General features: G+C 41.7%; 1 protein-coding gene across 6 annotated transcripts in view; it reads right to left on the reverse strand.

Annotated features, from left to right (window-relative positions):
• Zzz3 (zinc finger ZZ-type containing 3) overlaps positions 1-12,934 on the reverse strand; it is a 69,825-nt gene that overhangs the window by 46,744 nt on the left and 10,147 nt on the right. For 5 of the 6 annotated variants that reach the window (XM_075981054.1, XM_075981052.1, XM_075981055.1 and 2 more), the window contains exon 2: positions 58-168. The exons of the other annotated variant lie outside the window; for it this stretch is intronic. The gene's annotated coding sequence lies outside the window, so the exon portion shown is untranslated. The remainder of the gene's footprint in view (positions 1-57; positions 169-12,934) is intronic. 6 annotated transcript variants of the gene reach the window in all.

A 12,934-nucleotide genomic window follows, 5' to 3' on the forward strand; every position in this document is an offset into this window, starting at 1 on the left:
ACACCCGCAATGACTTCCATCTCACTGGCCTTCGGGAACAACACATTCTTTTCTTACCTTTTGAAGGGTTTTGCCTAGTACTGCATTTATGTGTCATCACTGCTAATGTCCACGTTACACTGAGACTTCAGGAATTATTTATACGGCTGTACTAGCACAACTTGTTATCTGTGAAGGGAAATCACAAGACGGTCACTATGATGTCACTATTTACAGACTTGTGGATAACAAACACATCTCAAGATACACATAGTACACACCATCCTTCTGAGTTCCTTAACTGAGTCCCTCTATTTACCATGGCACATATCACCAGAGTCAGAGGATCTGCTAACTCTTACACAGTTACCCAAGATCAAGTATTCTCAATTTAAACTCCTGCAAAGCAGAGGGCCTTAAAGACATATCTCATTTTTGAAGCTCATAATCAATCAGACATTAGTAAGAAAGCACCTTCTGGTGTTTTATGATATTTACACAGAGAAAGAAACCCTGTAGAATTATGTTTTTACTCTTTTGAGGAGCCCACCACTCAGCTCCAAAAGAATCACACACAGAGGCTTATTCTTTCTTATAATCGCCCGGCCTCAGCTTGGCTTGTTGCTTGACAGCTTTTACTTAACTTCTATTATCCTGCCTACCCTTTTGCCTGAGCTTTTCTGCTCTCTTACTTCTGTTAATCTTACTCTTACTCCATGGACTGCTGTGTAGCTGGATGGCTGGGCCCTGATGTCCTCCTCCTCCTTGGGCTAAAACATTGAAAATCTCCCAGGTTTCTCCTTCTATATCTTCTGCCTGCCAGCTCCTCATACCCTTGCTCCTGCCTCACTACTGGCCATTCAGATCTTTACTAGACCATCAGGTGTTTTAGACAGGCAAAGAATCACAGCTTTACAGAGTTAAAAACAAATACAACATAAACACACCTTAACAAAAACCCAGCCTCAAAAAAAGAAAGGAAGAAATTTACAGCAATGGATGAGATATGGGACCATTTGGGGGGTGGGAATAGGAGGAAAGAAGGGAATGGAAACCATTTAGTAAAAAAAATTTACTAAAAAAAGAATGAAGTGATAGGCTAGGAGGATGGCACTGTTATACCATGCTGCCACACAGACAGAGGACCTGGGGATGGAGAGTCAAGAGACAGGGAGATGGATGGTATTGATGGCCTGGTAAGGCTCCAGGTCCGGTGAGTGACTCAATAAGGCCAATGGCAAGTGAAGAAGACATCTAATGCTGGCCACAAAGAAATGAAGTGGGGTGAGGTAGGGAGTCTTGTCTTAAATATAACCTGAGAATTCTTGCCAGGGGCTGTGCAGGCCTACCCAGTTTGGGTGCTGTTCAGGACAGGAGCAGAGCACTTGCCTACCATGCAGGAGACCCCAGGTCTGATGTGAGGCATCACACACATACACACACTAAGCACACATGCACATGTGTACACATGGTTCTTTTATAGCAGTTTTACCACAGACTACATCCTCTACAAAAGTAATCTATCAGAATACACAGAAAATGAATGACAAAACAAGGTGAAGCTGTATGTGGTAGCTGACTACACCCAGCACTGGAGGTCTAATTAGGCAAAGGATACACAGATCCCGGCACCCTGGACACAATGAAGTCCTCTCCCAAAATAATTTAAGGGGCTAAGCATATAGTTCAATGGCAAAATATGGACTTAGCAGGTGTGGAACCCTGAAGTCAAACTCAGCAACCCAAAACAAACCACCCCTAAAATGCAGCTGTACGAACCTTTCTTGAATACGAACTAAGATACCACACTCAGTAGTGAACACCTACAGTCTACTGCTTAAGAGACAGAGCAGCAGGAGTCCTGGTAAACACTGCACTTCAAAAGCAAACTCTTAAGTCATTTCAATCATTGTACGAGTGTGTCTGTGTGTGACTTATACTTATTCCATACATACCAAAGAAAGATGCCTACAATGTCACTCCAAATTCCCACATGATAGAAAAGTCAAAAAGCTATATAGAAAAAATGTAGGTAACCATGCACCTGTTTTGTGGATAACAGAATTGTCAAACCAGGTATGGTGGCACACACTTGTAATCCTAGGTAAAGACAGAGAGTAAGAAGCTATAGCTACAGATATGGATAAGATAGCCTGAGCTACAAGGGTCCTTGTCGTTAAGACTAAAGGAACACTCATTCCACCTTCGTGACACCCTTCCGTTATTCACATAGATTTCAGGCATTCCACAAAAAATGTTGCATTACTGAAGCGGATAAAATACTTTGAGTTACAATGACATTTTCCATTTGAATTCTTTTAGTAATAAGTTCTAGGCACTTAAAAAATAGCTATTTGTCTTTTAAATACACAAAAAAGAAACAAGCTATGTAAGCCCTGTTCTTAAAGCCTTATTTTATTCGATCCTTGCCACAAAGCTCCGGTTGTTTGCCTGTACTAATAAATTCATGGGCTATTCAAGCAAATCTAAAAACCAATCTTCACTGCAAAGAATTCTCTTCTCCACTACTTGCCATGAACACTAGAACTACTGTGCTCATGACACACAAGTCCTTCAAAAAGGCTACAGCAACTTCCCTAAAAATACTGGCTCTGGTTATAAAGCACAGGGATAAGCACAAACACTATTAAAGATAAACCACAAAATCCAGGCTAAACTAATAACAGCACAATATTGCAAGATACTGCAATATTGTGCTGTTAAAGGCTGGGGGGAAGAAACTCAAACAAAAGGTTATATTATGGACTCGTTTTTAATACCTTACTCTCTAATCTAAGTAAAAATAGTAAATATATAGTATGATTTTTATACAGTCAACTGTAAAAAGTATAGAATAATGGTCAAAGATATTTTTAAACATTTTTCTTAGGTATTCTTTCATAGTCACTTCCCATTAAAAAAAAATTACTGGGGGGCTGGAGAGATGGCTCAGTGGTTAAGAGCATTGCCTGCTCTTCTAAAGGTTCTGAGTTCAATTCCCAGCAACCACATGGTGGCTCACAACCATCTGTAATGAGGTTTGGTACCCTCTTCTGGCCTGCAGACATACACACAGACAAAATATTGTATACATAATAAATAAATATTTTAAAAAAAGAAATACTAAAAAAAAATTACTACTTGGTATAAATAAAGTCTGACCTAAAAAAGCCTACTCTCCTGGTTCCCTGGAGTTCAAAGCCACAGGTTAAGTAGGATTCCTTTATAGGTCCAGAAATACGGCTCAGCAGAGAGGAATATCAGACCCAGAAGCAGAGAGATGTTTCTCATTTCTTCATCTGTAAACTGCAGACATACCACCTGCCTCCACCTCAGGGAACTACTGTGGAGAGCTTTTGTGAGTCAGGTCTAGAAACTAGTAGTGTACAAAGCTTCATTCTAATTGAGGACATCTCAATGCCGGCCACACATCATCTCAGAATGATGGCCACACTTTATGCCAGCTTCTGTAGGAAATAAAGACTGCCAGAAGATTTGAAAGTAAAACAGTCCCACTGGTCAGCCTTACAGACCAGGTTACGGTAACACACACCAGTAGCCATAATGACACACAGAGAGAGGGAGGTTTATAGTTCCACAAAAGTGGAATTTAATCTAAGTGTAATATATTTTTTTAATTTTTATAATTTCAATTTTTATATGAAGCACAAATGTATATAAAGAAAAGCACACAAAGCCAAGTATGATGACACATGTCCATAGTCCCAGCAGTCGGACTCTGAGGCAGGAGAATAAGAGTTCAAGGTCAGTACAGTTATATAATGAGATCTCAGAAGTTGTTTGGAGCAGTGGAACGATATAAGCAGAAGCCCTGAACTTAAGCTAAGGCACTTAAGAGTGATGCCAAGAAGACTGGAACCCAGTGGCAAGAGTAAAGAATCATGGAATAAATTTTCAGTCAGCCAGGTTCTAAACTAGCCTTGTAGGCTATGGCAGAAATCTATTCTGTATTTGACATTTCTTTATTTCTCAACTGTTAATTTGGGGACCTTTTATTTTATTACAGAATTAGAAACATCACAATCTAATAAATACTTTTCAAAGATTATACTGGCTCCTGTATACACTCAGACTCATGCCTAACAGGAAAGGAATAATACAATATAGCACAATACAATACATGATTGAAGGAATAACAAGTTTTAAAGTAGAAAAATGCCATGATTTAATTTTGTCACTCACATCCATTCAATAAAACAAACTAACTAGGACCAGCTATGTTCTCGGTGGTGGTTTGGGCTTTGCAATTACAAAGGCAAAAATCCCAGGCTTTCACAAAGCTTATACTGAAATATAAGCAAACAAGATACATATTACCAGACACTTCTGGTAGACACTCTGTATGCTGTTCTATCATAAACTGCATAAAAATATGTTTTTTGGCTTGAGAAGGTCTCTACAAATAACAGCAATAGTAATAAAACAATAGCTGAGACAACGGATGAAGAGTAACACCGTGCCAAGGCGTTCCCTCTAGCGAGTCACACTTAAATTGAAAGTGCGCACAGTTTGCTGGGCACAGTAAGGACTTGGGATTTCCTGAGTAGGACAGAAGCCATTGGGAAACTTCGGATCAAGAAAACAGCAAAACGAGTTAGGAAGTGATGATACATGCCTATAATCTCAGCACTCAGGGAGGCAGAGGCAGGAGGATCTCTGTGAGTTTGAGGCCAGCCTGGTCTACAGAGTGAGCTCCAGGACAGCCAGAGCTACAGAGAAACCCTGTCTCGGGGGAAAAAAAAAAGAAAACAGTAACACAATTCAGTATTTTAAAGTATTCATTCAGATTGTGATCTGGAAAACAAACTGTACCCATCAAAAGAGTAGAAAAATTGAAAATTATAGATGGCTCATAAGGTCATTACTGCCACAGCAGAAACACTGGCCAAGTTTCCAGTGGAAGAGCTAGGAAATTACCCACTTCACTTTAGACGTCAAAGGCAAGCCTAAGAGAACTCACAATGCACTGGAGAGCAGCTTCCAGACTGGAAGCGAACACTCCTACTGGGCAGTGCTCTTCCAGGGCCTACTCTCATAACCGCTCCATGATTCCATTCGCTGAAGGCTCGCCTAAGTCTAAATCACAGCTGTACATTTCCTTCCAGAGCTTCAGATCCATATAGCAAACTGTCTGCCAGTATCAAACTCCAAATTCCATCCACACTCCCTTCAGTTCTAGAACCTTCCTGGTCCTACCTTCCTAACTAAGGGTAGCATTGCAGAGTGCCCTCCATTCCCAACGCAAGCGCTGCAAAGGAGCGTGTGGTGAAGACTGACTGCAGCAAATGTGTGGGTGCCAACATGCTGTATCTTCTTCCACCACATGGGACCCAGGGTCCAACTAAAACGTCAAGCTGGGAAGCAGGGGCCTTCTCTGGCTGACCCATCTAGCAGCCCAAAGTAACCTTTCCATTCTTTTTCCTGTCACCCAGCCTACTGAACACCATACACAGACCTAACTACCCAAGCTAACGCTAGTCTCGTCAAGTCCATGCACTCTGTTACGACGCCTGCCACAAAGTGAAGAGAACCACTGTTCTGGCTTGAGACAGGTAACCCAGGCTGGCCTCAAACTTAGTTCTTCTTTCCTTGTCTCCTGAATGGTGTCACCATGCCCAGCTTCTGAAGAAAATAATTAAATCTGCTTTCTCTCAAAGGTCAGTTCTCCAGAGACAAACAGTCTCCTCCTTTCCTGGGGAGGCATTTTTAGTTACTCAGCAGACTATGCTAGTAGGATGTAAAGAATCTCACATTCCTTTAACTCTGTTCCCACGCAGATTGTGACTGTTCTTACCTGAGCCTAGACTTCAAATCTCTCCTCTGTGTACTCATGCCATCAGCACTTTAAACTCTAGGGAAACTGAGGCAAGGCCCTTTCTGCTTTGTTTTTGAGACAGTATCTCACTACGTAGTCCTGGCTAGCCTGGAAATCACAATTCCACCTTTGTAAAGTCATGTGCCACCATGCCTGACTTGACAAAGCCCTTTCTAAGGGCCCTATGAGACCTTTTCAGTCTACCACTGCCATTTACTGGCCAATGTCTCCGACGTCAAGCTATCCTATTTTCCAGGTTTTACTGTTCCACACTCCAATTTACTCTAGGTGCTTTATTTCTGTAGTTTTCTCTACGCAACTGCCTTAGCATCCCACATATAACCAACCTATGTACCTAAGTAAATCTCATTCTACTTTTTTCTATTTCATAACAACAAATATTATTGTTTCCTGATACATATTAAACACAACATAGAAGGGCCAGGGTCAGTGAGATGTCTCAGCAGGAAAGGTGCTCGCCTGTATCCCACATACTGGCAGGAGGGAAAGCGGTTATCCTCTGATCTCCACAAACTCTGACATCCACCCCACTCCAAAATGTTTTAAAAAATAATTTGTTATTACCGGGCGGTGGTGGCACACACCTTTAATCCCAGCACTTGGGAGGCAGAGGCAGGCGGATCTCTATGAGTTCGATGTCAGTCTGGTCTACAGAGCTAGTGCCAGAATTGGCTCCAAAGCCACATAGAGAATCCCTATCTTGAAAAATAAAAACAAAACAAAGAAAAAAATTATACATGTGCATCCTCTATCTCATTTAGGACCCATCACAATTCCTATTAGACCTCTCGGTTTACAGCTGAGTCACAATGAGAGGTTAACTCAATCAAGGTTCAAAATCAGAGAGCAAGTAACCCAAGACACAGAGATGGGTTTAACATTGTGGGGCTGGAGACTTCAGTCTGAGTTCATTTAGTCTCTCAAACACCAGAAAACACTCCACCACCTTCCTGTGGGTTCCACTCCCCACATGATGGCCTAGCCTTTAACCATACCCATATTACTTTCTGTACCAAGTTTCTTCCCTTACCACAGTGCTGCTTTCTCTAAGCTCATGCTATGGCACCTCCTCCTCAGATTCCTTCTAGAAAGCTCTATGACAGAGGACACTGGGTCTCGCATTACTCAAATGCCCATGTATCAATCAACAAATGAACTTTAACACCTTAACATGTTAGGTGCAGTTGGGTTCAAGCCTGTCACCCTAGCATTGCAGGGGGCTGAGGCAGGATAACTACTAGGACTCTGAGGGTAGTCCAGTCTAATCTATAGTTTGTCTGTCTCAATAAATACTCATGAGATGGCTCGGTGAGTAAAGGTGCTTGCCATCACCAGATAACCTGAGTTTGCCCCTTGGGACACAAACGGTGAAAAGAAAGACCATATACCATGACATACATGATATATGGTCACATGCACAAGTTAATTTAAAAAAGAAAAAAGGAGCACTTGGAACCAGCACTTAACATTTATCATGCACTGTACGCTGACTGCCCTCCATATCTTCTCTATGAGCATTCTTGTTTTAGTGGTGAGAAAGCTGAAGCAGTTGTCTGTGATCTTGGTGCTAGTTGGTATTAAAGCAGAAATATGAGCCCAGGAAGTCCTGTCACTCACGGGAAGAGATAGACAAGACAGTGAATGGTACCTGTAATCAAATGCTACTTGTTACTGAATTCTGGGAGATGCTGAAAGGGTAAACTTGGGAACAGTAGTATGTAGCTTGGCTTTTTGTTTTGTTTTGTGTCAATACAGAAATTTTGACTGTAGACAAACTTTGTTTTTACAGTTGCTGAGGACTGAATTAGGGCTTTGTGCACGCCGGGTAAGCTCCTTACTCTGGGCTACACTGGGTCAGAAGAGCGTCATATTCGTTTGCGAGCCACCTCTCCAGCCCCTATTTTCCTCATTCATTTAAGGCAGTGGTTCTCAATCTTCCTAATGCTGTGACCCTTTAATACAGTTCCTCACGTTGTGGTAATCCCCAGCCATAAAATGATTTTGCTGCTCCTTCATAACCATAATTTTGCTACTGTTAAGAATTGTAATGTCAATATCTGATATGCAGTATATCTGATATGCAATCCCAGAGAAAAGATCAATTTGACCCCCAAAAGCAAAAGGCATTGTGACCTGTGTTTTAAAGGAACCTGTGGTTGAAAATCACTAGTTTAAGGCAAGGACAACACTATTACATACAATTGCCCTGAGTACTAAAAAAGATAAATTATACCAAGGAGCAAAAGCACTATAGCACAAATTACTAAGTGTTAGTATGAACTATGTATGACAGCTAGATACTAGTTCATTCTTTTTAAAGCCGTCAAAAATCTACGGTTGGCTGGGCATGGTGGCACATGAATTTAATCCCAGCACTTGGGAGGTGAAGGCCAGCAGATCTCTGTGAGTTCAAGACCAGCTAGAGTTACATAGTGAAAGCCCATGTCAAAAATGAAACAAAACACAAAACATCACTTTTCAGACTTTCATTACTCCCATTTTAGACTAGAAAACATTATTTAACTACTGAAGGTGCAGCAGAGTCTTGGGAGTGGAATAGTTGTTAACTTTGACATGTTATATTATTTAATGTTTTTAAATTAAGGTATAATTGCATTATCATCTTACAAATATTTTTTTAAAATTTCACACAATGTATGAACTCCTTCCCTTAACCCCTCCCAGGTTTGCCCCCACCTCCCTACCTACCTCCAGGTTTGTCTTTTTAATTTAGGGACCCACCAACTTACATTTCTGTTGTGCGTAGCTTCTGAGTACAGGAACCACCTCTGGAACGTGCTCAATCTAGCAGGAGCCACACCCACATAGAAACTAGCTCTCCCCCAGAAGCCATTAACTACAGCTAGATCCTTAGTTAGGGCTGGAGGCTCGTGAACTAACTGGCTTGATCTTGTAAGATCAAGGTCGTAAGCATACAACAAAACTGTTACGAGTTTGTAGGTGCATAATAAGGCCCTTTCCCAGAAGAACGCACATTGTCTGGGCACAGTCTATGCTAACTTCCTCCCAGTGGCTGTTAAAGCACAGACCGGCTGGAGGAGTATCAGAACACTTTATACCACTGCTGTGAAGATTCTGAGCAAAGCCCAGTGCAAGGATAAAGCAAGGACTAAACAATTTAAACAAAGACATAAACTGAAGTCAGTGTCCTCTGAAGACTCATCCCCTATCTCTATTAATACAGAAAACAGCCATCTACTATCTAGAAGTGCAGGGGCTGAACAGTCAGCCATAAGGCCTGGAAACTCTGTAAGCCTACTCTTCTAGAAGATTTAAGAGTCAAGCCAACCCATCAGGTAATACAGATAATTGATCAAAATTGAATTCCTTTTCTCTGGAGTCACCTTTCCTTTGACTAGGGTTAGTCTGCTTCATGCCCTCAGGTAGTTAGGACACCTGGAGAGGTCAGTAGGCATAAACCACGAAGTAGGTCTGCACCTGAGTCTCTCTAGGCCTTGATGCTGGAGTTCTCAGCCTCAAGAAACAGGGGGGCAGGGCGGGGGGGGGGTAAGTCCCCCATTCTATGGTTTTGTTTTAGTCTCCTAACTTAAGTAAGATGGTAGTTAATGACACAGTATTAAATTCCTGCCAACCTTTAGTCAATACATCCATTAACCTATCAACACACATCTTACTTTATGTGGATTTCTATTTAAAGATACCTCATTTAACATTGCTGACTCACTCATTAACACTCAACACAGGCAGTAGCCATAAAACTCATACCTGAATAAAGTTCACCTAACATGATTTTCATCGTAATCTTGTATTCACACACTAGACTGCACTTCAACTCTCTGTAAGTGTGCAGTGCAGGAAATGGAACGTAGGGCCCAATTCACTGAGATACATACACCTCCAGTCACTTTAAAACACACTCAGAAAATGATACCATTAATAATGGCACAGAAACCCTGATGTGGGATTCCACATCCTCTGAATGCTGTGAATACCACTGGTTAATAAAGAAACTGTCTTGGGCCTGCATAGGGAATAGAGGTAGATGGGGGAAACTAAGCTGAATGAGGGGAAGAAAGAAGGAGGAGTCAGACAGAAACCATGTAGCCCTGCTGCTGGAGACAGATGCTGGAACTTTAGCTGGTAAGCCACAGCTATTGTGGCGATACACAGATTAATAGAAATGGGTTAAGAAATAAGAAAATAGAGCTAATGGGCCAAGACGTGATTTAATTAATACAGTTTCTGTGTGATTATTTCAGGGCTAAGGGATCAGAAACTAACTAGAGGCCTCCTCCAACAAAACCCCAAATAAATACTCAAAGCTGTCTATAAAGGGCCTTAAAGGTGGTTTAAGGTATAAGATAAACCTTTATTTTCTGACAATTGACCTGTCAGGGAAAAAAAGAAGGCATTTCCCAATGGCATTTGATTTAAAAAGCAAAATTAACTCAGAAATTATCACAAGTGTAAGTCACAAAAGGTCTTGCATCTAGAAGGGCACTCAGGAGGCTGAGAAGACACTCAGTAAAGTGCTTGCTAAGCAAACATGAAGATCTAAGTCCAATTCTAGCACCCACACAGAAGGTCGGCATGCTGGCACATGCTGGTAAGCCCAGCATTAATGAGGTGGAGACAGGAGGCTTTCTGGCCAGCCAATATAGTTTAAGAGGTGAGCTCCAGGTCCAGGGAAGAACCTATCTCAAAAAATGTAGAAAGTGATCATGAAGACAGCTGATGTCAACCTCTGCCTCCTATGCACACTGTGCACACACAGACTAGGCACTCAAGACTGCGTCTGTTCAATTTACAGACGTTCTTAAATCGCAAGGCATTCTCTCTCATGTTTTGACCTAATTTAAATATTTTAAAATAGGAAGCCAAATATAACAGAGACTACAAAAAGGTAGAACACCTGAGTATACACTGCAGAGACTAGAACAGAAAATATCAGTATAGATAACCTCAGTCTTGCCACAAGCAAAGCTCGCAAACACAAAATAAAGGAAATCAACAAAATTAATGACTTAAAACTGTCCAAAAATGTCAGGATCACAAAACCTTAGGGGTAGGCTAGGCATGGAGATGCATAATCCCAGCATACTAAGGTGGACAAGGCAGATCTCTTTTGAGTTTGAGGCTAGCCTGGTCTACATGGTGAGTTCCAAGATAGCCGGGGCTACACAGAGAGACAAACCTGGGGGGGGGGGGTGTACATGAGTTCAGGTGCCTGAAGAGGTAAGAGGCATCAACGCCCTGGAAGCCAGAGCTGAGGACAGTTGTCAATCACCTGACTTCGGTGTTGGGAACTTGGGTGCTCTTAAGCACTAAGACCTCGCTCCAGTCCCTTCATTTTGTTCATTTTAATGTGACTGTTAACAACCATATTGCCTATGGAAAACAGCTAGCAGCATCCTGACTCTAATCTGCTCTATGCAAACAATTGCTCCACAAATTCTTTATTAGCTCCTAGCAGGTCTTCCTTCCCTTCTCACTCCCTCAATAGTTCCTCCTCTCCTTTTGACATTATCAAAAATCCTCCCTTAATTAAACAAGGTAATAGAAACAACAAATCTGCTTATTACTATTTCACGTTTTAATTCTATGTATCCTCTGATGTCAAATGCTGTCATCTGTGGCCGTGTACTCAAAACCAAACTGGGATCCTTGGAAGAAGCTCGAGTCACAGCTCCAGTTCTCCCCCAAGTTCACCTTTCCTAAAACAGCTTTCAGAGCAGAGTCAACACTACAAATGTATACCGCCAACATGGACTCATACTGGTCCAGCCTGAATCTTCATTTGCTCGGGTAGGGAAGTGCTGTTTTGTGCTATTATCTGTTTCTGTACATCATTTTGTAACCCTGGCTTGCCTGGAACTCCTTATGTAGATGTGGCTGGCCTCCAACTGAAGAGATCTGCCTGTCTCTGCCTCCTAAGTGCTGGGACCAAAGACGTGTAGCGCCACACCCAACCAAGGTATAACTTCTTCAGACTACTCACACAACTTTCTAAACTCAATAGAATCTGCTGTCATTTCAGTGACACTGCACTATTAAGAGTTATCTGTCAGTACTAACAACTAACACTGGTCATAATCATCGCCTATCTTTGTTCTGAACTTTCTGAAAACTCCAACTAAAACTCCACGCTAAACAGCCACTACTTATTAACTGAAACACTTCAGTTAATAGCTGCGAGTCATGGAAAAACATAGGCATAGGAGTGACACATGTCACCATGTGACAAACCCTGGCTGCCCACTTCTATATCAGTAAGAACCAGCAGTACTCACAAGCCTTTGCTTTATAGATTCCAACTAGAATGCACTAGGTTTATTTCTAAGGAAAATACAGATTAAAGGAATTTGCTTAAATTTACAGAGCTAATAATGCTCTCTATATAATACCACCCAAGAGCATGACTACAAAAAGGGTGCACCTGCCCACAAACAGGTGCTCAATAATGACCAATTCCAAATCTCTCACTGCTCTCCACCAGTGACCAGAACCCATGCTATACCAGCAATTCTTTTAAACTTTTTTGAAAGCTTTATTTGGGGCTGAAGCGATGTCTCAGCAGTGTAAGAGCACTTGCTGTATGCACTTCCCCGAACACCCACACACAGCTCACATCCATCTGGGACTCCAGCCTCAGGGCATCTGATGCCCTCTTCTGGTGTCTGCAGCCATTGCATGCACATGACGCACGCACATACATGCAGGCAAAATACACACACTTAAAAGTAAGGAGAAAATAATTTTTACAAAAGCTTTGTTCATTTTATAAGCGTGAGTATTGTGCCTGGTACCTGTAGAGGTCAGAAGGTGTCAGGTCCCCTGGAAATGTATGGTTCCAGGTGACGGTGAACCACCACATGGGTGACAGGAACTGAACACGGGTCCTCAGCAAGAGCAACAACTCTCAACCTCAGGGCCATTTCTCCAGTCCCAATTCTTTTCAACTTTTAAATTACCAGAAAAAAAAAAACCTTATCAAATGCTATGATGATTTTCATTAGTAGTGTATTGTTATTTAATTAAGTAAAAATCTCAAAGTTATGCCAAACAAACTCTTTAAATTCTTCAGTGTTAGGGAGCTCAGTTTCCTACTCTAGAAAG

The sequence above is a fragment of the Microtus pennsylvanicus genome, chromosome 7 (assembly GCF_037038515.1).
Source record: "Microtus pennsylvanicus isolate mMicPen1 chromosome 7, mMicPen1.hap1, whole genome shotgun sequence".
In the NCBI taxonomy this organism is placed as follows: Eukaryota; Metazoa; Chordata; class Mammalia; order Rodentia; family Cricetidae; genus Microtus; species Microtus pennsylvanicus.